Raw genomic sequence first — 26,978 nt, 5'->3', positions numbered from 1 at the left:
AAATCGTTTGTATTTCCTTGGTATTGGTGGTGATCTCCCTTTTTTTCATTCGTGATTTTATTAATTTGAGTCTTTTCTCTTTCGTTTTTAATAAGGCTGGCTAATGGTTTATTTATCTTATTAATTCTTTCAAAGAACCAACTTCTGATTTTGTTGATCTGTTCTACAGTTCTTCTGGTCTCTATTTCATTGAATTCTGCTCGAATCTTTATTAACTCTCAGATTCTTCTGCTTGGTGTAGGTTTTATTTGCTGTTCTTTCTCCAGTTCCTTTAGGTGTGAGGTTAGCTTGTGTATTTGAGGTTTTTCCAATTTTTTGAGGGATGCTTGAATTGCGATGTATTTCCCTCTCAGGACTGCTTTTGCTGTATCCCAAAGATTTTGAACAGTTGTATCTTCATTCTCATTAGTTTCCATGAATCTTTTTAATTCTTCTCTAATTTCCTGGTTGAACCTTTCATCTTTTAGCAAGACGTGCTTTAACCTCCATGTGTTTGAATTTCTTCCAAATTTCTTCTTGTGATTGAGTTCAAGTTTCAAAGCATTATGGTCTGAAAATATGCAGGGGACAATCCCAATTTTTGGTACTGGTTAAGACCCGATTTGTGACCCAGTATGTGGTCTATTCTGGAGAAAGTTCCATGTGCTCTTGAAAAGAATGTGTATTCAGTTGCATTTGGATGTAAAGTTCTGTAAATATCTGTGGAATCCATCTGGTCCAGTGTATCATTTAAAGCTCTTGTTTCTTTGGAGATGTTGTGCTTAGAAAATCTGTCATTTACAGAAAGTGCCGTGTTGAAGTCTCCCAGTCAGTATTAGTGTATTATTATCTAAGTATGTCTTTACTTTGGTTATTGATTGATATACTTGGCAGCTCCCACATTAGGGGCATAAATATTCATGATTGTTAGGTCCTCTTGTTGGATAGATCCTTTAAGTATGATATAATGTCCCTCTTCATCTCTTACTACAATCTTTGGGATAAACTTTATCTGATATGAGGATTGCTACCCTTGCTTTCTTTTGAGGACCATTTGAATGATAAATGGTTTTCCAACCTTTCATTTTCAGGTTGTAGGTGTCCTTAGATCTAAAATGAGTCTCTTGTAGACAGCAAATAGATGGGTCTTGCTTTTTTTATCCAGTCTGAAACCCTGCGCCTTTTGATGGGATCATTAAGCCCATTCACGTTCAGAGTTACTATTGAAAGATATGAATTTAGTGTCATCATAATACCTATTCAGTCTCTGTTTTTGTGGATTATTTCTTTGGGCATCCTCTTTCTTTTACAGAGTCCCCCTTAATATTTCTTGCAGAGCCAGTTTTGTGGTCATATATTCTTTCAGTTTCTGCCTATCCTGGAAGCTCTTTATCTCTCTCATTCTGAATGAGAGTCTTGCTAGATAGAGTATTCTTGGCTGCATGTTCTTTTTTTTTTTTTTTTTTTTTGGCTGCATGTTCTTCTCATTTAGGTCCCTGCTTTCCTGCCAGCCTTTTCTGGCCTCTAGGGGACCCTCGCCCACTGGATTCTTTTTTATTTCCCCCACCTTCCTACCTTGTTAGAAGCGAAAACTCTTCTCTCTGCAGCATTCCAGCTGTTCTCTCTTTAAGTCTCAGGTTGAATTTGTAGGTTTTCAGGATGATTTGAAAGTTCTCTAGGTAAGTTGGTAGGGACAGGTGACTTGGGGACCCTACTCCTCTGCCATCTTGCCCCGCCCCAGGTTTCAGGTTTAATGGACTGCTATGGTCTGAACATTTGTGTTCCTTCAAATTCAGATGTTGAAATCCTAACCTCCAAAGATGGTAGTATTAGGAGAGGTAGTATTAGGGGAGGTGCTTAGGTCATGAGGGTGGAGCCCCCCAGAGGGTGGTTAGCACCTTTATGAGAGAGGCCCCAGAGAGTTCCCCAGCCACTGCCACTGTGCGAGGGCACAGAGAGAAGGTGCTGGCGGTGAACCAGGAAAGGGCCCTCACCAGAGAATGTGACGGTGCGTGCCTTGATCTGACAGTCCCCAGCCTCCAGACTGTAAGAAATGAATTTCTGTTGTTGATAAGCTACCCAGTCTGTGGTATTTTATTATAACAGCCTATATAGACTAAGACACTGATTGTATAAGTGCCATCATTACAGTTATTTGTCTTGGACTTGGGGTGGGGGGAATGAAAAAATCCCTTTCCTTAGAATGCCAAACCCAGATATTTGTTACCCATCAAAGCTCAGCCTAAAGTAGCTTCCTTTATTTTGTTAGGTGAAACATAGCCATCCTCTTGAAAATTATAATTAGAATGATTTTCTTTGGTCCACATTATGTTGTTGAAAGATTCATATTAGTTGCATAAGCAGGTAAAGAAATTTCACACACTATTTTGGATTTCTGATTTTTCTTTTTAAAAAATCAAGGATCTGCAACACTGAACCCATATTTCTGTAGGTCAGTGGCAGCTGTGGCTGAGTCATGGATTCCCTCTATTTGTGGCAGGAGCCCTTCTGTTTACCCACACCTGGATAACTTCATTCATACATTGGTGGTGCTTACCTGGCTCCTCTACGCAGTTCAGGGCTTGACCCCGTTGTTAGGAGAGGTGCCCTGTAGATTCTCTTTGAAGCCTGTCACCTTCTCACTGAAGCTGACTTTAGATTAGAGCTGTGTGCAGAGATTGGCAAGAAGTGCATTGACTATGGTGAAAATGTTAAGGTCATTTTGTTCAGAGGGTTCATTCATTTATTCATTTGGTCGTTCATTCCTATTGCCCTACTTTCTCTTTATCATTGTCCTTGCCTTAATTCTTTAGATACCATGAAAAATGCAAAGTACAAAAAGGTAAATGTAAAAGCTACTGCCTTTCTTACTCAAATCTCCTACCTTACCTTTCCAAAAGCTACCTCTTCTACTGTTTGTGTGTGTATATGTGTATATGTGTATGTGTGTATGTGTGTGCGTGTATTCCTTCCCAAGAAAGCCTATACTTATAAACAGGCTAATATATATCCCTCCTTCATGTGATACCAAATAGCAGCAAACTGTAGACTGTTCTATGACTTTCTTTTCGTTTCATGATACATCTTGCAGATTATGCCACATAAGTAAAGATTTGCTTCATCATTTCTAAAGCTCATATAGCATTTCATTTTATTCATGCACTATGATTTGTTAAAGCTTATTGGTAGGCCTGTAGCTTGTTTTTAATCTTTTATGAATACAAACAATGCTGCAATAAACGTCTTGTACATATTTGGGAAGAGGAAAATATGCCAGCGTATGTGTCTGATTTTAAGATGTGGAATTACTTGGTCCAAAAGGTATAAATAACAGAGTCCTTGAGTCAATTTGCACAGGCTCATGAGGAGCAGATTGGGCACCTCTCTTTCAACTTCATGATCAAAGAAGCCATGTTGGTAACTTGAAATTGACCATAGTGAGATTACTTATGTCTTGGAATCTGCAAACACTACAAATTAGGACTTTTCCCTTTCCTTCTGGACAGCTGGTTGTTAAACACTGTGATACTATAATTCAGTTCTAACACTACCCAGTTAGTGTAGACTCCAGTTTAAGGGTCCAGGGTCCAGCAAGACTGCCCTCAATTCAGATGCCAGATGCAAATCTGGGGGTTCCCAGGCTACTCACTCTTCTGATAAACTGGCTATAAATTTTGGGTCCCCCACAACTCTTTTAGGTTTAATAATTTTGCAGGATGACCCCTAAAACTTAGGAAAGCACTACACCGGTCATTACAGCTTTATTATGAAGGATAAAGATCAGGACCAGTCAAATAAATCTATTGATGTGGTCTGGTGGGGGCTTGAACATGGAGTTTTGGTGTCTTCTCTCTCTGGCTTCAGGACACATTGCCCTTCTAGCACACCAACATATTCACCAACCAGGAAGCTCATGGAGCCTCAGGTATCCAGAGTTGTCATTGAGATTTCATTACATAGGCATAATCGATTGAATCATTGGTCATGTGTTTAAACTCAGTCTCCAGCCCTGTACCTTCATCAGAGGTCAGGTGGTTGGGCTGGTGTCAGGTACTCCAAAACCCCAGAGAATTTAGAGTCTCCTTCCCAGGGACCTGAGACAAGGACCATTCAAATTCATCAAACACTTAACAGCATATCACTGGGTATAAGCATTGAAAATGTTAAAAGAATTTCCAAATTGTCCTCAGAGAGGTGGTACCAAATATGTAGTCTCACCAGCAACATATAAAAGTGTTTTTGGAGGGAAAATTCTGACCACAGTGATTTATCATACCAAATCACTAGAGTATATCAGTTTATTTTTGTTTCCAAAGGCTTATACCTGAAACTCTTCTTCAGTGGCCTATTCTCAGGCTTCTAGAGCCAGTCAAAATTTCTGGGAGTTTCTGGCCCCTTAGGACACCCCTTAGAAAAGGACTAATGGATACATGGTCACAAAAGCTGAGGCATAACTTACTCTCCAGAGCTCCTTTGAGGATTAGGTTTGAGAGATCCTCTGAGACTTTACCCTTTGAAGGGTAATCTCACCATTGCTTAGGGTCATGCTCCTTGTTGACTGTGTTAGAGATTTCTCTTGGTAGCACTCCCCTAAGAAGTCACTAATGCTTGAAGCCTCAATCAGGGACTATATCCAGAGAACTGAAGAACACGAGAATCTAAGAAAGAACACTGCTTCCAAACTGGTTTGACATGTGTTGTCAAATTCAAGCTGCCTCCCCTTTCTGGGCAGGATACTACTTTGATTCTTTTGATCCCAATGAAATAGGGTCCCTGAAACCCCCAGATACTGAAGGTAGATAAAGGATTTCACTTACTTGCTGGCCCTTACTATGAAAACTTAAAGATTCAAGTGTTATCAGTTATCAGTTTGCATCTAATCAGGAAAGCAGAAACTAACTGTAGATTTTCAAATAGATAGTTGGTTATAAAGGTGTTAAAAGAGCCAGAGAAGAAAATGTGGCAAGGCAAGGTTTCCCAAAGATCAGTGACTGCAGGAAGTGGCTACCCCTCTAGATCTGAAAGAGCAAAGAGCAAAAAAAAAAAAAAAAAAAAGAAACCAACCAAGCAACCAAACAAAACATTGCTTAGAGTGCACAATGTGTTGTTGTCAGAATTGGCAGAAACGCAGAAGCTTTCACTTGCCCATGGCTACTGCTGCCTCCTCAAAAACACAATCAGGTCCTCAGAAAAAGGGCTTCTTGCTTCCTGTCGCCTTCTAGACTCCTGCCAATGCCTCCCATTGGTGATATCCAACAGGAAGCTGGGTGAGAAGCAAGCCTGGGAAGTGTGGTTTGCAGGCTCTCTGCCCTGGCAGCAGAAAAGAGGCTGTGGAAGAGGAGTGTAGGGCTGAGGGACAAGAGACTCCATGCAGCACCCCACCCCAAAGTTTCTATCCTCCTCCTGATGGCAAAAAGCATTGAAGTCCCAACGTTTCAGAATTGGTGGAGGATGACCTTCTTGGGATGAGGGGTCAGGAAGCAGGCAGAGGGCAAGAGATAGAATGAATGGGACAGCAAGTGGCACTGCCTGCAGTCTGGAAAGTATCCCTTTAAGAACACCTGGAAGATGTCTAGACGGGGGAACATTTGGCCCCTTTCATGGTCTTATGGAGGACAGAAGTTAAAGGGGCACACTTTCTTTTATCTTTTTTTGGGACACTGGTGGACAAGCTTTCCTTTCAACTCTAATGAAAGCCTACACACAGGGGGACCTGGGTGGCTCAGTGGTTGAGCGTCTGCTTTCATCTCAGGTCGTGATTCTGGGGTCCTGAGATAGAGTCCTCATCAGGTTCCCCACAGGGAGCCTGTATCTCCCTCTGCCTGTGTCTCTGCCACTCTCTGTGTGTCTCTCATGAATAAATAAATAAAATCTTTAAAAACAAACAAACAAAAGCCTACACACATCCCAGGAGGAGCAAGCAAGCATGCTTTCAAACACAAGTGCGCTTGAATAGGAGACTTGCCGACTTTGTGAGTTCTCCTGTTTGGTTGCAAAATGCAGCCCATCTCTTGGAACAGGCCCAGAGACCTCGGCATTTGTTGTTTAAGAATCAGAGTCACAGTCTGTTAATTTCATCTGCTTTTGAGAAACAGAAAAAATCAGTGCCATGGCTCTCTGGCTCCATGCAAGGAAAGAAAGCATGCTTCCTTGGGTCTTCCAGAGGTCCCTATTAAGAGAATTTTATGTTCAGAAATAAGGTGGATAATTACAAACCCCACTGTATTAATTTTCTATTGCTGCAATAGAGATCACAAACTATCATAACCTTAGTGGCTTAAAACAACACAAACGTATTATCTTACAGTTCTGGATGGGTGCACTGGTCTAAAAACAAAATGTCAGCAGGCATGCATTCCTTTTAGAGGCTTTGGGGGAACATCCATTTCCTTGCCTTTTCTAGCTCCTAGAAGCCGCTTGCAGTTCTTGTCTCCAGCCCCTTTTATTTTTTCAGGTTCAAAGCCAATGGCATAGCACTTCTCTCTTTCTGCCTCTCTAACCTCTACTTCTATCTTTTCTCTTTCTCTCTAACCCTGAACCACCTTTATCCCTCTTATAATGATCCTGTGATTACTCTGGGCTCAACTGGATAATCCAGGCTACTCCCCATTTCAAGGACCTTAACTCTGTCATACTTGCAAAGTCTCTCACCGTTCCAGGGATGAGGTCCCTAGACATTTTGGAGGCCTGGACATCTTCTGAGACCATTGCTCAGCCGACCATTTCCACTATCCATAATTTATGTTAAATGAGAAGGAGGCAGAGAGCAAGTGCTGAGTGTTGAGCTGGGTTACGATTCCACATTTAGCGAAAAAGGCAGCTTCCATGTGGCCATTGAAACAGCAAATTACTTGCAAATAAATCAAAGTTAATCAACTCAACTTTCCTTGACTCTTCGCTATTTTAAGTAAACCAGTTTAGGACTCCCTCCATTCCTTTTCCTTGAAAAGCACTTTTAGAGTAGTAGCCACAGTTGCCCCAGGTTCTGGCACACAAGAAGGTCACATGGAAGGCAGAAAACTAGCAGACCACGGGAAGGACAGAGCTGGTGTGAGATGAGAACGGAACTTGAGATATGCTCACTGATCAGTGTGAACACGCGGCCCGGTGACTCTGGACACTTGGGGATAAGTCTTTAACAGATGCCAGGCATAGGAAATCTCACCACCAATGTGCTGGTGTGCATGCTATGCCCACCAGTGCAGTGTCATTCAGTGATGGTATGCATCTGAAACACCCCTAGAGCTTGCTAATCATATGCATCTGAAACACCCCTAGAGCTTGCTAATCCTCTCCAACCCGCCACCCTCAGAGTTTCTGAATCAAAGGTTTGGGGCAAAGCCCTGGGATTAATATGTTTAACAAATAATGAAGATTATTCTCAATAAACTTTAAGACTTATTGCACTTCTGTCTTAGAAAACCCAAGGGTGGTTTTTGTGAAACAGAAAAGTGTGTCATAGGAACCCAACCAAATGCCAACTGGGTAATTGCAATATTTATTACCATGACGCTCAGCCTTCAATATATTCTCTTTCAGAGCTCATTCTAAATACATTCAATATGCCTGAAATTGCATATATATGTGTGTGTGTGTGTGTGTGTGTGTATAGTGACCTGCAAGTAGCAATCCAAGCTTTGAGTATAGCTGTTTGCTCCTGAAAGAGTCTAAAAGGGGCTCCATCAAAGAGGAAATTCAGTTTTTCTCTTGGCTTTTACCTACTTGCATTTAACTTCAGACCTATGCGGTCCTCTCTCTGGCCAAGCTGATGTGGATTGCCACGTTCCATCTAAACGAAGGCATTATCAGTTTTAAGATGCACCATTGTTTTATGTATCACTATGAGGGGAAAAAAAAAAGCCGGCGAAACCATGACAATTATAAGACGTATTCTCATTTCATAGATGTTAAAGTTCCTAGGGGGAGGGGACTTGCCATGTGGAAATGCAATATTTCAAGATTGCTGCTTCCCGTGAAAGGAGAAGGCTGTTATTTCTGGGATGAGATCAAATTTCCCTCGAACTGTGTTTGCAGGTTATCTTCTCACTTGGCATCCGTGCATGGGAGAACAGACTCTAGTTCTGCATTAGCACATATTTTGTATGACATTGATCTCTGTCTTGCTAATTAAAAAATAAAATTCTATAGAAGAAGAGCCAATGATTATGGAAACCAAACTGAGAATCAAGAATAAGGATACAGTTTAACAAGAAAGTGTAATGACAGAAAGAACACTGCCTCCTCTGTATCATTTAAAGATGAACAGATTCAACAAGAAGAAAAAGGGGAAATTCTGTCCTATTTATTGTGGAATTAGCCAGGAAAAGTGTCTGCTGGCTCTCCATGCTCTGAAATAACCTTCTAGACGATGGACCTTGAATGGGCAGATTTCACCCTGGAAGCTTAATAAATAGCAGTGGAAGATGTGTTTTTTTTTTTTTTTTTCCAACTCAAGCCCTGATAAAACCAAGATTGCTTTTTGTCTTTCGTGAAGAGAAAGTTAGCACCAGAGAGATTTGGGGATCACATTTGCCATGCCATATGCCGAAAGGTGAAGGGTAGGTGGTAACTGGAGTTGGTTTCTTATACTAGGAGAGTGTATGTATGTATATGTGTATATATATATATATATATTATATGTTTTATTCAGCCAAGACATGTACAGGAAGCCACTCCACTCTGAGACTTGAAATTAGAACAACTAGATTTGGAAACCGGATTTGCAACCTACATTATTTGATGACAGTGATAAGATTTTGTTCTCAGGGCAAGAGGTGATTTGGTCAAGGGTTATTTCTTCCCTCTTCACAGGACACCTTGTGGCATTTTAATCCTCCTTCCCGCCCCCCTCCCACCACACACAAGTTTTCATACACAAAGCTTGAACTACTTAGAACAGTAGTTCCCAACCTGTGTTGCACATTAGAATTATTGGCAGAAATTTAAAAAAAAAGAAAACACAAAAATCCAAACCAAAAATACCCATGCGTAGGTCTCATTTCAGTGCAATTAATTCAGAATCTCTGAGGAAGGTAGGACCTGAATTTTTTTTTTTTTACTCCCACGTGTTTATAACGAGCAGCCCAATTTGCAATCCCTTGGGGTTTGGCACATGTCAGGCTAGAGACTTGAGCGGGGCCTGTGCTAGTAACAAACCTTGGCAGAAGTGACTAGAAGCTGGGATTGGAATAACCTCTGTCTTAGGGTCAGGTTCCTCATGGGCAGATGGTGATCTGAGGGTCTATTTGTATATAAGGGTTTCAATTAGAAAGTGCTCTGGGAAGAAACCTGAAAGGGAGTAAGCCAGAAGGGGAGGGCAGTGTGGTAGTTGGTCTCCAGGGTTGGCTGCTTTCCATTCTTTCCCTCCTTGGTTGCACATGCTACTCAACTCACCAAGATGAGATCTACTTCTCCCCTATCAGAGCTGGCCTTCTAACCTGCCTTGACCAATAGATGTGACAGGAGCAGTGCTGAGCCCAATTCCAGGCTTATCTTTTAAGAGACCTAGCAACTTCTTGTCCCTAAGGGTGGCCAGTCATGTAAGAAACTTAGCCACCCTGAGACCACTGAGCTATGAGGAAATCTAAGCTAGTGACATGGGGAGATCACACAGGGGGGAACTGAGGAACCCAGCTGACAGTGACATATGATGCCAATCACATCATCCTGGCCAGACCCGCAGTTATTTGAGCCATCCCAGTAGAGGTCCCCAAACATCCCCACTATGCTTTATCGGAATCCTGACCAGGAGAATCATGAGCAAATAAAATGATCACTGTTTTTGAACTTCGGGCTAGTTTGTTATGTAGCAATAGATCACTGAAGTTTTTTTTTTTTTTTAATACAACAATAAAAAACAATTTGGGGTTGTGGTATACCAATGGATAACTGAGGTTGGGTATAAGCAACAGTTAATGGAAGCAGAAAGAAACCCAATAGAGGTGAAAGGAAGCAAAATCCTACAGAGAGTTATCTCTAGCCTGATGCCATTGGGGAAATCTGAATTATGTCTCAGTGTTATCTTGACCTTAGATTTACATATTCTTGGTTATTGGATAAGGACCAGCTCATGGTACAGAGATGGTGGCATGAATTTCCAGGTTCCTCTGGCTTTCTGCAGAGTACGGAAAGGGTCAGTTACTCCTCAGAGCACACCTGGCCAGTGTCAGTGCATGGCATCATCACATCAGAGCATGTAGTAGTACAGCTTGCCTAGTATTATTTCTCAGTGTATAACAGACCACACAACCCAAGCAAAAACACCATACAGGTATCTCAGGCATAAAGCTTAAGTCTAATCAACTAAGGGGAATCAGGACTTCATATAATAATAGCAAATTATGGGAGGAATCTTTGTAGCTAGAGAAACAGGTAGTGCAGTTTCTTTTTTGCAAGATAGGAAATAAGCCCTGGAAAATAATGCAGGTAGAAGATGCTTGCGTAGCAAAGCACAGGAAGGTAGCTTTGTGACAATGCTGAACATTTCCTGCTGTTCAGAGAAGCATGAAGCAGGGAGATGCTAAATCGTTGGCAGGTGTGCTTGACAGTAGTGTTGGTACAACTAACTTCCTAATATCTGACCCAGTTGAAGAAATGCTTGTGGTCTTTTTGTGAGGTTAAATTAGAGCATAAAAATTATCTATTTTTTTAAAAATGGAAATTGGTCAGAATTCATTTACTGTTTTTATATAGAGAGAATTAATTTTCAAAAAAATGTTTTAGAAAAACTGCTCTGGCAATGTGGGGAGGAAGATCTTATTTTCTAAAGGCAAATTTTGGCTATCTCTGTCCTCTTCCTTCTACTTTAACACTTAAAAGCAGAAATAGGTTTTTTGTTTTTTGGGTTTTTTTACTCACAATATAAAGTGCTAAGTTTTGTGACTTTTTTTTCTAGATTCATCTCATAGTGAAAAACAATTCTTTACTTGGTATACAGTTTTAACATGTGGGTGTTCATTCAGAATGAAGGAGCTCTGCATGACACAGTTGAGAGCTGGTCTATTCCACTTGCTGTAATACACAGCCTGGACCTCTGCTGGGTAGACAAAGCATCACCATTGGGATTTTGGCTGAATGGGGTGGCAACTTTTGCCAGTGCCATAAAAGCTTCACTGCTAGGGTTAAACTAGGACCTCTGGGTAAATGTTGCCTCCAAATAGCTGTTGGTACCAAGGCCAAATTCACCAAGAATCAATAACTCTCAGATGGCTGGTTCAGAACTATCATTGCTGGAGCTGCTGGGAGAAAATCTCTGGTCAAGCCAGGCATCCGATGACACTAAGGAGTGGAATACACATCTACTTCCTGGGTAATTATTCGCTTCCACAAGCTCTGGCCCAGCCGACACAGACAGCAGCAGGTGGCCATAAGTTAGCAGCCCTTCCAGCACCTGGGCATCATTTTCTTCTTTATTTAGATATCTTAGCGGGAAATGGTGAAATTTTAATGGGAGACAATGAGACCCCAGGGATTTCCAAGTGCTAGCTCATGGAGAGAGGTCTTCTGGGGTCACAAACACAATCACTGCTTCTATAAGACCTGACTGTGATTACTCACTGCTGGGGGTGATTGGGATTTGCAAGTTGATTAAAACTGGCTGAAATAGAATTTCTCAGATAATTGCTGGAAATGGGCCAATGTCTTTGCTGGACTGAGTTCCATGTGGTTGATTATATGTTCTCTGACCAAGAGCAGATCCACAAAAGCCAGAAGGGTTTCTTAAAGATGAACCTTCTGAGCAGGCACTTTGTCTTTTGACGAGCCGAGCAAGAGGGGAGAGGACAGGATGTTCCTGTGTTCCCGTTTCTTTGCACTAAGGTGTTCACCAAAGGGATGTCAGAACCTAGTCAGGGTAATCTTAAATTGGTATTTGAACCAAAATCTTAAAGTTATAAATGGATTCCCTGGGACTGGTTGCCAAGGAAAACAAAATCAAAGCAAAGATAACTCTATTTCCTTCCAGAAAAAATGACAAAGTAGTATCCCATTTCTTTCTTTACCTGAATTTTTATTTTTATGATTTCACAGTTTTTTTCCCCAGAAAATGTGTCTTTCGTGACTTTTCTTACTTAAAAACATATCTGCCCCTTGTAGTGGGTGATGATCTGATTAAACAGTATTCCAGAAAGGCTATTAGAGCTTGTGCTCTCAAACCAAAACCCCAAACAGCTTTGTAAAAAGTTGAAAATGTCTTATTTATTTATTTGTTTGTTTATTTATTTATTTATTTATTTATTTATTTCACAGTGTTTTAAATGACAGGCTGAAAGAATTAAAAAAAATTATTCTATTCAAAATTGATGACGAGGCCTGGAAAAAGTTACTCCTATACCCTGCAACCTCTCCCAGAGAGCGATTTAGTGATATTGATCAATGACCTTAAAAACCTACATGTCCTCTGATCTAGCATTTCTTCTAGAACAGTCTTTAAGAGATAACCAAAGCTGTGAGTGAAGATTTAGCTTCTCTTACGTTTGCTGCTGCTGTCTGTCTAGCAAAAACATGTCTAGCGAAATCCTGTCTAGCAAAATCTTGGCACAGTGTTCAATTTGGGAGAACCAGAAGAGTATGCATTTAGTAACAATGAAGGTGGAAATGCTAACAGTAGTGGTCTCCACATGGTGGAATTACATTTTTATTTGCCTTTCCTATATTTTCTAATTTTTCTTCAGTGAATATATGCTACTCATTTAAAAATATTTTCAAAAGCCTCCTCTGAACTATAGAAGAGTTTCACGGTAGAAGTTTGTCTTCTGACATGAAAAAAATTTTCATGAAAATAACTAATGTAAATCAAAGAATGTTGAACTATATGTGGGATGGTTCTACTTTTTATTGATTAATTAATTAATTAATTATTTTTTTGATTCTACTTTTTAAAAGGTGAAATCAATTTATTCTCTTTGCCTCTTCTCTCTTTTCTCTCATAACACAAACATGTATACACTTATTCAGACATCTGGAAGTATATACACCAAAATATTACAGTGGCTTTTTGTTGGTGGAGAGATATGTTAACTTGATTTCTTCTCTTTACTCATCTGTATGATTTGTAATTTTTCTTCAGTGAACATGTAATATGTGTATGATTGGAAAAGTAGAACTTAATTTCACACATAGCAGATAGAGGGCCTGAAGTATTTGTAGGAGGGGGAGTGTGTGTGGGGCTCTGTTCGCTGCCCTCTGACCCTCTGCTACTTAGGGCTCATGTAGACTAGGGATTCTCTGTGTCTTAGGTAATGTGGAGCCTCCCATCTCTCCCCCCAGAGATGGGATGGAGCAGAGAGCCTCAGAGGATCATCAGGCAGCTACTCAGTGGCCTTTGGGATAATATATACATCTGGTACTTGGAAGCCGGTAGAGTACGGGAGGCGATTTGTAGCCTGCCACCTCTAAAAATTGCACCCAGTGCCTCCCTCTTACTAGCCTTTGCTTCGCCTGGCTCACTAGTGCTGGTGGTGGCCTTCAGCTCTCTAACACCTGGGGATGGGCAGGAGGGAAATGGCTTATCCAGGGATGCTGATCTATAAAACCAGAAAGCTTTCCCTGAGCTCTCAGGAAACATAGTGCACTTAGAGTTGTTTCCTCCAGTATTTACTCCCCTAGAGAAATCTGTGTAAGTGGGAGAGATTAAGGGAAACTAGAGCAGTGCTTCCCAAAGCTGTCGCTCGGCAGGTGTGTTGCATAATGGTTAGAGGTAGGCTCTGGTAGTGCCAGCACCTCTGAGTGAGCAACACTCTGCTGCACACTAGCTGTGTGACCTTGGGCAAATGTTTAAGCCCTCTGGGCCTTGGTTTCCTCATTTGTAAAGTCTAGATGATAATGTTGTAATGATAACATTAGGTAATGTGTATATTATAGAGTCTGTCACTTGGCAGGCACTCAACAAATACAAATGTTGCCATATTGTTGTTCCATATGTCCATTTCTATTATTTTAAATAATTTTTTTGGAATACATAATACATATACATGGCACAAATTCAAAATGTAAAAAAAAACAAACCCAAAACAACAGTCATGTAATAGGTCAATAATGTGCCCTCAGAAAGATGTCCATGCCCTAATATTCGGGTCCTATGAACATGTTATATGGTGAAAGGGACTTTCAGATGTAATTTAGGTTGTGAACTTTATGATAGGGAGATTTTCCTGGACTATCAAGGTGGGCCTAATCTGGTCAAATTTTCTTAGGCTCTAGTTGGAGAGCTGCTGGAAAAGAGGAAGGCCCAGAGATTCTCACTGGGTGCATGATCAGACCAGGTCTGCCGGGAGAAGACAATCTGGAATGTGGTGGCCTAGAGGCTCCATGACTGGCTTCTGGCTGACAACCACCAGCAATCCGAATTTAGCCAACAACCTAAATGAGCTGAAACTTAAGATTCTTTCCCATAGTTTCAGGGAGAGATGAGGCCGGCTGACACCTTGATTCCAGCCTCCTGGAACCCTGAGTAGAGATATCAGTGGATCCAAACCAGACCTCTGGTTATGAAAGAGTACATCTGTATTGTCTTAAGTCATGAAGTTTTCCCTAATGGAGAGAAAACCAGCCTAAGTAAAAAGTAGGTTTGACTACTACCCTGTTCTCCATTTCCTTTTCCTGGAGATAACCTCCTTATGTTTTGAAGGAAAAATCAGATAAAGAGCTCTTATCTGGGAGACTTTAAACTGAGAGATCTTTGGGAAGATCAATGAATAGGAAGAATGATAGTTCTTGGATATTTTCTTAGGGAAATCTTTAATGCCAAGTGTAAAACCGCCCATGTGAAAGTGATTAATAAAACAGTAGGAACATTTGAGATATTTATGAATCCTTACGGAAAAGAAAATCCCAACTACTTAGAAAATGTAGGTAATTATGAACGTAATGGTGAACTTAAAAAAATTCAAAGGTGTCATAAAAGAAATCTCCTTTTGTGAAAATTTAAAAGTTTTTCTTTTTAGAGCCATGAAAAAGCTTCTGAGTAGTTCAGTCATATTCCTCTCAGAAGCTAAAACCTTTAGAGAATGGGGAGATTGAGAGTGGAAGAGAGGAAAAGAAGGACCGCAGGCAAGTTGAAGAAGAGAATTACACAAATGGCAAAGACTTTTAAATATCCCAAATGGAATCTGAGCTGGAATCACTGCAAATAAGTCTGGGACAAGGCAGACAAAAGATGATCCTTTAGATAGATTGGGGTCATTTTGTAAGTCCCTGCTTCTACCAATAATCAGTCTGTAGCCTTTTATTTCTCCCACTGACATTTGGAAAGTTGACAGTCTATCAGCTAATATTTATATTTTAAAGTTGGCTTTTTGGGGACATTTTTTTCCTGGTGTTGGTGGGTGAGGGGAGGTCAGGAAAGGAAGGCAACAGGTCATCCAATGGATTTGTGAGAATATTCTTTGGAAGAAATGACTGAACCCAACAAATTGCAGAAGGCTGGAAACTGACTTACATGTTGAAAACTCATTGTATTTTACTTGATCCAACAGATTCATAATTGAGAAATCAATTTTAAAAATGCGTTATAAAAAATGCATCATGAATATTTGGAGGAAATAAAGTATAATGATTCATTTAATGACTATTAGCCCTAGAGAGAACACTGTAATCATCCCTGTATCGTATGGATAGTGGAAATACATAATTTTCGTTCAAGTCACATTACAAATAAGGCAAAATTCAGCTTCCTCAGGACAAAAAAAAAAAAAAATCAGAATACACAATGGTACTGTCAGAATAGTTGGTTTTTTATTTCCAAACAGAAAAAAAAATAAAGAATCCCATTGCTTTGCTATAATTTTCTCAAGAGATTTCTCCCTGAGAGGAATAAGGCATAATTCATAGACTTTTATTCCCACCCAACAAATATTTCACAACGTGTGAAATTACCCAGGAGTTCATTTCCAGATTGTACAATCCCCAAACTTGAGGCTATAGTTACATTTATTTCAAAGAAAGGCCAGAAACAATCTCCTCTGAAGTCTTTCTGCCTGTTAACACACAGCACAGAGCCCCAGGAATGATGCACCCCACGTGGCCTCTTTTTCCCTAACAAAAGAATCTCTGGGAGCTGAGTGAGTGCTTTCTATAACCAGAGCTCCTGAGTCTTTCTCTTCTTGGATGAATAAGAAACGTGTCTCAGTACAGGTGGTTTTGATTAATAAAATGCCTTCAAGGTTTGTAAGGAGAACTTGGGTTAATTGGCTTTGGCAGAAGGGATGGGACAAGCAACACCTATTATAGGTAAAAGAAAAGGCAGCCAGAACCAGAGGTCCTTGTCAAACCAACACTACACTTGATTGTAGGACCATACACTTTGGGCATGGAGTTTGGGTTGCTGTTGGCCTTTTTTTGATCTATTTCAACCTCTTTTTTTGCATGGCTAATGAGGAAGACACCACATGTAGTACAAATAACCCCCAGAAGAAACAGGCATCCTAATTATGAGAATTATATCAAAGAACATTTTTATCTGTAATGACTGAACATCTTCAGAAGACAAATTATTAATCCTCATGCAATTGTTCTACTTGTAATCAATTTCCTTAGAGTCTTCCATATCCAGCCTTGTCAGTTGGATCAAACTACTTGCATCTGGTTGCCAATTGGATTATAGCTGGTTAAACTAGGTTGTGGCTCATTTATTTTTATTTTTATTTATTTATTTTTAAAGATTTTATTTATTCTTGAGAGACACACAGAGAGAGGCAGAGACATAGGCAGAGGGAGAAGCAGGCTCCCTGTGGGGATCCCGATGTGGGACTCCATTCCAGGACTCTGGGATCACACCCTAAGCCAAAAGCAGATGCTCAGCCCCTGAGTCACCCAAGTGCTGAGGTTGTTGCTTGCTTATGAGAAACTTGGGATCAAATACTATCGTTCTGACTGAAGCATGAAAAGCATTATAGAAGAGCAATGTACATTTTATCTTTAAATCTAAGAGTGCTATCGACTGTTGGTAACACTTGCTGTTATTTTCCTTTTTGCACTGATCTTAGAGGAAAGTTTTCAAATACATTTGTCAAACGATTGACAAGAATATCCTCCTTCTTGTTCCATTTATAAAGCTACAGTTTCCTATCTCATTATCTTTTAAAGACTATCAAAAAAAAAAAAAAGTGGTGCTCTATTCTTGACTGTGGGAAGGTCTAGTTACCATGGTCTTGACAGGAGTCTGTGACCACCTATTCTATAGAATCCAAAGTAGCTCACTTCTGTAATACTAGTAAACTAGTATCGAGTAAACAAGTAAACTTTAGATTTTTCCATTTAGATCTTTTTGGATGGGAAAGAGTCCTCAACTTGTTTCCCCATTTATTTGTCTCATTGTCTGCCTAATGGAATCAGGTGGGTGGTTTGCTGCTGAGCTTTGATGACTGTGATGTGCAGTGCCTGGTGGGAGCTTCTTGGATGAAAAAAGTGGGGAGCTGACAACAGTGAGAATCTCCGTGGGCAGCAAATCTGAGCTGCCATGTGTTCTAATTAATATTCCACAAATCTTTTAGGTCTCAGCTTCCAAGCCACTTCCTCAAGGAAGCCTTTTCTGACTCGCCCAAAGTAAATGTCTCTCTTCTGTATTCCACAGTTCTATATACCTCTCCTCATCCAATTTCCAAATATTTGTCTATCTTTCCCCATATACCATACGCTCCATGAAAGATGGGAATTGTGTCTGTATCTCTACTACTTACCTTTCAATTGTGTGTAGACCGGACACGTGCCACTTATTTTTTATTTTTTATTTTTTATTTTTTTTTTTAGTGTAGCACTTGTATCTTAGAAGGTGTCAATTTTTGCCCTGGACTTTAAGCATGGCATTAAGAAAATTTTCCACATCATCCCTTGGCTTTTTCATCAAGGTTCTTCCCGTTTCCTTTTAATAAGCTCAAGCTTATGAAAATGTAAATTTTCTCACATTTTATGGGAGGGCTTTATCAAAGACTGCATGGAATCTTGCTCATTTGGCCAGGTTGTCTGTATAAACATCCGCTCAGAGGTGGACATGAGACAATCACTTCATTGCCTCGTAGGTAAGTACATTCTGCAACTAAAGTCATTTTTCAGCCCACGGATTCTTGGTAAATACTTGCTGAGTTTAGAAATCTGTGGTAGAGGAAGTGGTAATGTGGGTTAAAAGGCTTACATTTGGGAAAGCACATTTGACCTCCCACATTCGGATCTTGACAAAAGGGCCTCAGACCCATAATAACAGTATTTCTATTTTTAATCATGTTTTCCCATGGAGTTAACATTTAGTGGTTTATAGTGGAATAATTTTGGGGAACTTGAATTTACGCATCTCTTTGGGGCTGAAAGTAAACTAATGAAAATAAACTGCAATGCACATGGTCCACAGGTATAGTTAATTGCTATAAAAGACTCAGGATTCCTGGGGTGCCTGGGTGGGTCAGTAGGTTAAGTGTTGGACTCTTGATTTTGGCTCAGGTCATGATCTCAGGGTTGCAAGATCGAGCCCTGTGTTGGGCTCTGCGCTGGATGTGGTACCTGTTTAAGATTCTGTCTCTCTCTCTTCCTCTGCCCCTACCCATTCCCCTAAATAAAAATAAAGTAAAAATAAATAAATAAAAGACAAAGGATTTCTTCACCTTCATCTTCCTTGGTGAAGGAATCATCTTCCAGGATTTCTCACCAGCGCATTGGGGATTAAGTGCTTTCCTCTCTGGGAACTAGAGGATTCCCTTCCCCGCCTGCAAGGCATTTGTGTATTTACAGTCCTCTGGCTCCTGCCCCGGATCTTTATGAATCACATGGCTGCTTTCTCCCATCTGTATTTTATAAATTCTACTGGCGCATTTTTGGAGAGAAAAGGTACGAGTTAGCATGGGTGGGAAGTAATTATAGTTTTCAGTTCCCAATCTTTATCTCCTTCTAAGGGATTGAAGAAAGAACTAAGACCTTTCTGATGGTTAAGATTGTAAACCTGTGGGTGCTCTTGGAAGCTGTGGAGAAAGAGAGGCTATACAAATGGAAATGAATCCCCCTCCCACCCTCATATGTAATGCCTGGAAGACAACTGGAGAAGACAATTTTAGGAGCTTAAAGGACATTTGTTCATCATTTGCATTTCCCAGGATTTCAGGTAAGCTGAGTGGATTTCATTTCAGACACTATGTAATGAAATGCAGAGCTAATTTTAGGAGTTATTATTCATCAATCAATTAAGTCAGGAAGTTATTTAGTACCCCTCAAACCCCCCAGACCCCCCCAAAGCAAACCAATTTTCTAGGCTTCCTGTATCAGTAACTCTGCCATGATGAGCAGGCAGGGGACCTTGACCTTGGAACGTAGGTCATAATACACAGTGTGAGCATCCATCTGCCCTGTGAGGAAAACATGTGGCCAGGGCCGTTGCAGCAAGGAACAAGGAAATACACCTGACTCTGGGCTGCCCATTTCTTCCTGTGCTATTATTTGGCTTTATAGTTGGAAACTATCAATTTCTTGCAGATATGTAGTACCCATCCTGCTGGAGGATTATATACCCCTGTTGCATTGAACTCAGGTGTGGCCACGAAACTTGCATTGTCCAAAGAAATGAAGATGATGTTCGAGACTTCCAAGCAGAAGACCTAAGGGCTACTCTGTGGTTCTACCATAGTTCTTTCCTACTGCTGCATACTGGCCAGGTCACAGGTAGAGGCTGATCCATCAGCCTGAGCCCCAGGATGAAGCTGACCTGGAGAAGCACCACTGTTGATCTGGGAGACATGTAGCATGAACAAGAAGTAACCCTCTGGATCTTGGAGTCATTTGTTACCGCAACACAACAGTCTATCCTGAGCAATACAATAGTAAAAACCTTTGAAGTCTAGTCTGTGGAAATAATTTTTGCCTCTCTCCATCTTTGTCTGATCTCTTCTCTCTCTTTTTTTTTTTTAAGATTTAATTTATTTATTCATGAGAGATACAGAGAGAGAGAGGCAGAGACACAGGCAGAGGGAGAAGCAGGCTCCCCATGGGGGGCCTGATGTGGGACTTGATCCCAGGACCCCGGGATCACACCCTAGGCCAAAGGCAGATACTCAACCACTGAGCCATCCAGATGCCCTTGTCTGATCACTTCTTATAGAAAGCAACCTTTATTACCATACCAGGGATGCTTTTCCAGGTCTGAGTGCAGGCTTATGGAAAAGCTATGAAGTTGCTTACTGAAAAATGAGATCTCTACATAGTAATATGTAGCTCCAATTAGCTTCTGGAAAAGAGTTGGACAGAGAGCGGTTGCTCCCTGAAGGCCAAGATCATGTTGGTCTTTGTCATTGCTAAATCTCTGGTGCTTAGTCAAGTATCTGGCCTCTGGAATTGCCTTCCGTACATTGGACAATGAATTCAGATCAGATAATGAATGAAATTGGATGTCGCTATTCTTATAGGTGACGTGCAGCATTTGTGATGAAAAGAAAATTTATGTTTGAAAAGCAAGTAAAATCAAATAAGGAACTGAAAGGCCAACATGGGTCTAATGGAGTCTGCTCGGGCCATATCAGGTATCACCACCCCACAAGTCACTCAGGCCTATGCCAAAAGCAATGAGTAAAGTGGGCTGGGCCACATCAAAAAATAAGCTTCCTCCCCCTTTGCTTGAAACGTATGATTTTCTTAGTCTATCATTAATTCCTCCCACTTTTTGATATGGACATTTGTGAGAAATATTTTTCTTTCTAACTTGACTACAGGAAACACAAAAGGTCAATTATGATGACAGTCAGTCCCTCATGGTCAGCTTTGGTTTCTAGGGGATAAAAGAAATGGTAATTTGAAAAGCCCATGTCCTAGAGATAGGAGTCAGATGTGTCTCAGCTCCCTCTGGGTGCTATCATGTCGGAACACAGGCCTGGTTTTCCCAGAGCATCTTAACGTTTAGGAGCAGCTGACAATCTGGATTTTGGTTTTGAATTTCCCGATCTTTAAATGTTGGCAACTAAAAATTAATATTAAGTTCAGTGGAGGATAATACCTTTGCAGGGCGGATTTGACCCTAAGTACCAGTAATAACTTCTGACCTTGGTCTATTTTTATAAGGATGGCTTCGGGGATGAAAGCTCTAGACTTTAAGATTATATTTGCATAGGTGTGTGTGATTTTTAGAAAACACCTGGAGGAAGAGCTGATGCCAATTTCCACGGCCCCCAAAACCACAGATTGGTGACTCATCACCTGAGTTGCCACGAGGATAGCAGGAGGTTGCTATATGTCCTGTTGGAATCTCTCCTCGATTCAGGCCAACGCCCTTTGACTTTGAATATTTCTAAGACTAAATCGGAGATTTGGGTACTAAATTATATATTTAGAGTGTCCTTGCCAAAATGAAACATTATATTTTTGTGCAAGTGTGTTTATTTCTTGTTTCTTTTTTTTTCAGATAACGCTAGAGAATTTCCAGTCTCCTCCAAGGGCAGAGATGAAGGCCTGCATGAAGATATAAATAGTTAGGAGTCCCAGGACAAAGGATGTTCTGGAAAAGGAGAGAAAGACCTGTGGGTGAGGAGGCGTCCTTGTTGTTTTCAGCTTTTCTAAGATTGGAAAGGTGTGTACCACAGCAGTGGCTGTTTGAAGATGTCTGTGATCTTTGTGATGGACTCAATTGATGGAATTCAAAGGGGACAATTGTCTTGTTTGCATCTACCCAGTAGCATTAGAACACCTTTCCTGTAGTTTGGAAATTTCCCTCCTTTTAAATCTATCCCTGAAGGTAGAAGGAGGGTCTTGTGTTCCTGACTCTCACCTTCCCAATCCATCTTACAGCTGGTGGCTAGTGACCCAGGCTCGGTGTGATTGATTTCTTTTGTTTGTCTCTCCAGATCTACTTTCTACCCTTCTCTGCCTGCTGTGCCCCCCAGGAGGATGACCGTATGGACATATTACCACGTTCCCCTGCCTCTGGCTTCTGGTTGGGTTTGGCCAATGGGAGGCAACAAGAGGAGACTGGGGAGAGGGAGGAGAGAGCAGTGGAACACGGACTCCTCCAGCTCCATCAGTGCCGGGGAAGTGTTCTAACTGTTGCTACTGTTCCAGGAATAGACAGTAGGAATATCAGAGAGTTATGGACATAACTGATGACCTTGCCAACCTGGTGGACAATACCGATGAGAACCGTCCTACTGAAACCAGGTCTGTGAAAATGGTGGACAGAAAGTCAACATCTTGTGGGATGATCATGGTGATTTTATTTCTTTTTGTGGCTACTGTGGTCATTGCAGTGTGGCCTACCAACTAGGGTTAATTAAAGGATCACCAGCCATGAACCTGTGAAGGAGAAAAGTTGAGCACCCTTCTGGTACATGAAAGCTGCTCTCAATAAATTCCCTCAAAGCTCTGAAATGAAAGGAAACAAAACAAAAAACTGTTTACTATCACTACTATCTCTGCAGGCTGTTCCAGGAATAGCTCCTTTTCCCTGGCCCTTCAGATGTAGATGCTGTCATGGTCTGTGCCCACCGCCTACCCCCCCTCCCCCAGCCACTCCGAGGTTAGTCCTTGGCTGTATCACCATCCTTTCCCACATCAAGATAAACTGTCCTCTTAATAAAAACTCTGCAATTATCCTTTGCAATGTGCCATCTCTTTCCTGCCTAGAGCCCCACTGATTCACTCTGCCAATCAAGCATAATTTTGCCAAATCTTGCCAAACTTCGATGCAAAGCTGATGGCAGAAGAGTGTTGGGATGGCGTGACAGATAATTTTACGTGTCAATTTGGCTGAGCCATGGTACCCAGATATTATTCTGGACTTTCTGTGAGGGTTTTTTTTTTTTTTCTTTTTTGGATGAGATTAACATTTAAATTGGTGGACTTTGAATCAAGCAGATTTTTCTCTCCAGTATGGGCCTCATCCAAACAGTTAAAGGCCTGAATAGAACGAAAGACTAAACTCCCCAAAGCAAGAGGGAATTTTGCCAGCAGTCAGTCCTTGGACCTGAATTGCAACTCTTCCCCGCCAGCTTACCCCATCAGATTTTGGACTTACCAACACTCCACAATCACATGAGCCCATTTCTTAAGCCGATAAGATACACACATATACACATACACATACACATACACATACATGCATTTTCTATCTCTCTGGATACCCCTGACTGATACATCTGGTAAACTCACTTTTTTTCTTTGAGGGTTTGGCTCTGAGAGAGAATTCCTGGTATGGATGCGACAGCGGTTTAAACCGCATAATTATTGGTTGATGGCAACAGTTTCCTAATCAGCCTAATTCTGCAGTGTTTTGGGAACTGTTTCTAGGAGTTCATTCGAGCCTGGTCCTCCAGCCCTCCAAGTCGTTTTGTGTCCTGCTTAATATTCTTTGAATATTGTCCTTTGCTTATTCAAGCAGAGTCTGGCTTCTGTTGCTTACAAGCGTTAACCATGACTGAAGCATCGATTAAGTACAGTTAGAGAAAGGTCAGATTGTAAAAAAGAGAAAGTTCTGTTTTTGTTTGTTGACTTAAAGACTAGTTATAAAATGTAGTTTCATGGTATTAAAGCAATACATTTTTCTTGCAATAAACAATAAATATACTGTCATCCAGCTGTACTATTATTTCTTCCTTTAGAGTGTAATGTACTTTTCCAGACTGGCACAAATAATAAACTACTCAAGCATATTGTTATTGTTCCCTCATTTAATTTCACTTCTGAATGTCTCTGTGATCTTGATTCAGCATGAAGAAGCAAATGTGATTGTGTTTGCAAGAGGCTGCCTTCCAAGATGGTGTATGCAATGTTGGTGTAACGTTCCTTTTTCTCCTTGTCTATAGAAACATCAAGTTAAGCTTGCAGTTTCTGTGATGTTTGTAGAAGGATTAATTTCTACAAAACAGATTTTAAAATCTGCCTAAGGAATAGTCCTACTTGCTGGATAACTCAACCAGGGGTTTTTATTTCTGGTGTGCTTTAACTCTTTGGCTTTCATAGGAATGCATGAAAGAGGAAATTGTGAGAAAATGCTGGTTTTCCTGTTGTTATGTGGATTAATAAATCAAGGTTCTATCCCTAAATGGGGCATTTTTGTGCAACTCCCTCAGAGTGTAACTATTTTCTAAAAATATAATTTATTTTTTTAAGAGCAGTTTTAGGTTCACAGCAAGACGAAGTGGAAAGTACAGAGTGTTCCCATATATCCATGTGCCCCACATAGGCACAACCTCCCCCCACTTAACATCCTCCACCAGAGTAGTACATTTGTTGCAATTGATGAACCAACATTGACACGTTATTATCACCAAAGACTATGGTTTATATTAGGGTTCACTCTTTCTGTGGGATGTTCTATGAGTTTTGAGAAATGTATAATGACATGTACTCACTATACTATCATACAGAATAATTTCCCTGTCCTAAAAATCCTTTTTTCTGCCTATTCATCCCTCTTTTTCTCCAAACCCCATGGCAACTGCTGATCTTTATACTATCTCCATAGTTCTGTCTTTTCCAAGTATATAACATTCTACTTGGAATCATACAGTATGTAGTCTTCTCAGTTTGGATTCCTTCACTTAGTAATATGCCTTCAAGTTTCCTCCATGTCTTTTCCGCCAAGTCCTCCATAGGTGAGAGCTTATTTCTTTTTAGTGCTGAATTGCATTGCACAGATGTACACAGTTTATCCATTCACCTATTGAAAGATCAATTAAGAACATTTTTTAAAGAAGATGACATAGGGTCCACATTTAATTTTAATAGCTGTGTATATCATGTTAAGGCTAAACAATAGTTAAGAGTTGGACAAGAGCACAAGCAAATTCATGAATTAAAACTTCTGGTGCTTTTTCTCATTTGTACTGCATGACAACATTTATATCTTTGCTGCTCCCTGAGCTACATATTTCTGAATATATTTTGCTTCGATTGTATTAATGAGAACTCTTTTTGCTGCCCATGCATAGCGCTCCAGAGATCACATGAGGATACTACTCCATTTAGTCTTCTAGTCAATATCTACTAGGAAAATATAAACCTTTCTATATAGTCCAAACAGAGAGAGTTTTAATGCAGAGAATTGGTTGTAAACATCTTAGAATACCTGGAGAAGCAAGAAGATGGTGTTGTCTAGGAGTCAGGAAGATGCTACACCAAAACTACAGGCTGAAAATACAGAACAAATGCTAGTGTCATATTCAGAGATACCAGAAAATTTAGAATGATCATACCAGAACTTTAAAATAATTATAATAAATATGCTGAGAACACTAATGAAAAAAGTGAATAACATACAAGAACAGATGGATAATTTAAGCACAGATATAGAAGTGCTAAGAAAGCATCAAAACAAAGTGTTAGCAATGAAAAACATGGTAACAGAAATGTAGAATGCCTTTGGGGGCACCTGAGTATCTGACTCTTGATTTCAGCTCAGGTCTTGATTTCATCATGGTCATGAGTACAAGCCCCACATTGGGCTCCACAGGGATGTGGAGTGTACTAAAAAAAAAAAAAAAAAAAAATACCTTTGATGGGTTCATCAGTAGACTGAATGTGCTTGAGGCAAAAAGAAAAATCAGTGAGCTTGAAGCTATGGTAATAGAAACTTCTCAAGTTGGAAAGTAAAGAGAAAGAAGGAAGGAAAAAAATGGAACAGAGTATCCACATACACAAATGGCATAACATAAAAAAAAATGAGAATATTAGGAGGAAAAGAGGGAAAGGAACAGAAGAAATATTTGAAATAACAATGACTGAGAATTTCCCCAAATTAACCCGCTCCAAAACAAAGATTCAAGAAGCTTACAGAACAACATGCAGGATACATGCCAGAAAAATGACATCTCAGCATATTATTGTAGAACTGCAGAAAATCGAAGACAAAGAGAAAATCTTAAAAGAAGCCAGAGGAAGAAACCCACCTTACCTATCCAGAAACAATGATAAGAGTTTTCTTCAGAAATAATGCAAGCAAGAAGAAAGTGGAGTGAAACAGTTAAGGTATGGAAACAGGAAAGCCACCTACAACTTTGTATCCAGTGAAATTATCCTTGAAAGTGAATGAGAAATAAAGACTTTTAAGACAAACAAAACTTGAAGGAACTCATTGCCAGTAGACCTGCCTTATAAGAAATGTTAAAAGGAAAGGCATGAAAATGGATATATTTTTTCATTGGAGGACCTAAAAATCACTTTGCAAAGGGTCATGGATACAGGGAGAGATGGAGAATTTTGCTTATTTTTGGCAATCAATATATATACAGAGATACTTTTAGGTATTTTCAAGAAAAGAGAGTTTGTTATAAAATGCTTATTTCTAGATATTGTAGTATAGAACTAGACAGAGATAATCCATTTTTCTATGTCCTCTTAATTGGTATACCTTTCTTTTTCTGTCTCATCTATCCAGACCTCCAGTACTAATTCCTGAGTAAAAGTCTGATGGATCAGTTCCAACATGGACCACTCACCAGACTATAGACTAACACATATTCTGTCAGGACTCACCATTCCAGTAATTGCCAACATTGTGCTACTCTAAGTATCTGCAATTCTCTGCCTCAGGGCTTTCTTTTGATCCAAACTTGGGAGGCAGTCTGGCAGTTCTGAGGAATTGTCCTAAATCAGGGGCAATTGGGAATTGGTGGACATGGCAGATTGTTTACATCGATGGTACTAATTTTTTGATCCTCTCTGAATCCATGCCCCTTATACTATGACTTTGTAGTTTCTCTCACTAGAGGGAGGGCATAAATTTCCCCATCACTTGAGTATATGTGCTGCCGAAGTGAGCACTTCCGCATCACTTGAAACTGGGCTTCATGTTTTATCAGTCTATACAATGTTAGCAGACTTGATACAGAGGTTAGAGAAAGCCTTTGGTGCATTTCTGCTTTCTCCCCTATTCCTCTATGATTGCCATGAGAGCATGGCCAGGCTAGCCTGTCAGAGGATGAGACATATGGAACAGCCAAGGCCTTTGTAGAACAGCTGATAGTCAGATGACCCTCAGGCACGTAAGAGAAAGCCTAACTGAGATCAGCAGAGCCAACTAGCCAATCCACAGCTGGGCTGCA

General features: G+C 40.4%; 1 long non-coding RNA gene across 3 annotated transcripts in view; it reads left to right on the top strand.

Annotated features, from left to right (window-relative positions):
* Positions 1–23,679, top strand: part of LOC140614163 (uncharacterized) — a 64,117-nt gene extending 40,438 nt beyond the window's left edge. For 2 of the 3 annotated variants that reach the window (XR_012015065.1, XR_012015064.1), the window contains exons 4-6: positions 18,858–19,063; positions 21,347–21,511; positions 21,786–23,677. This is a non-coding gene — a long non-coding RNA (uncharacterized lncRNA). Of the gene's footprint in view, positions 1–18,857; positions 19,064–21,346; positions 21,512–21,785 lie in introns of all 3 variants that reach the window. The other variant, XR_012015063.1, reaches the window with a different exon arrangement.
* The last annotated feature ends 3,299 nt before the right edge of the window (positions 23,680–26,978 follow it).

The sequence above is a fragment of the Canis lupus genome, chromosome 22, assembly GCF_048164855.1.
Source record: "Canis lupus baileyi chromosome 22, mCanLup2.hap1, whole genome shotgun sequence".
NCBI lineage: Eukaryota > Metazoa > Chordata > Mammalia > Carnivora > Canidae > Canis > Canis lupus.
The sequence above is the reverse complement of the archived record's forward strand: the minus strand, read 5'-3'. Positions and strand labels throughout refer to the sequence as shown.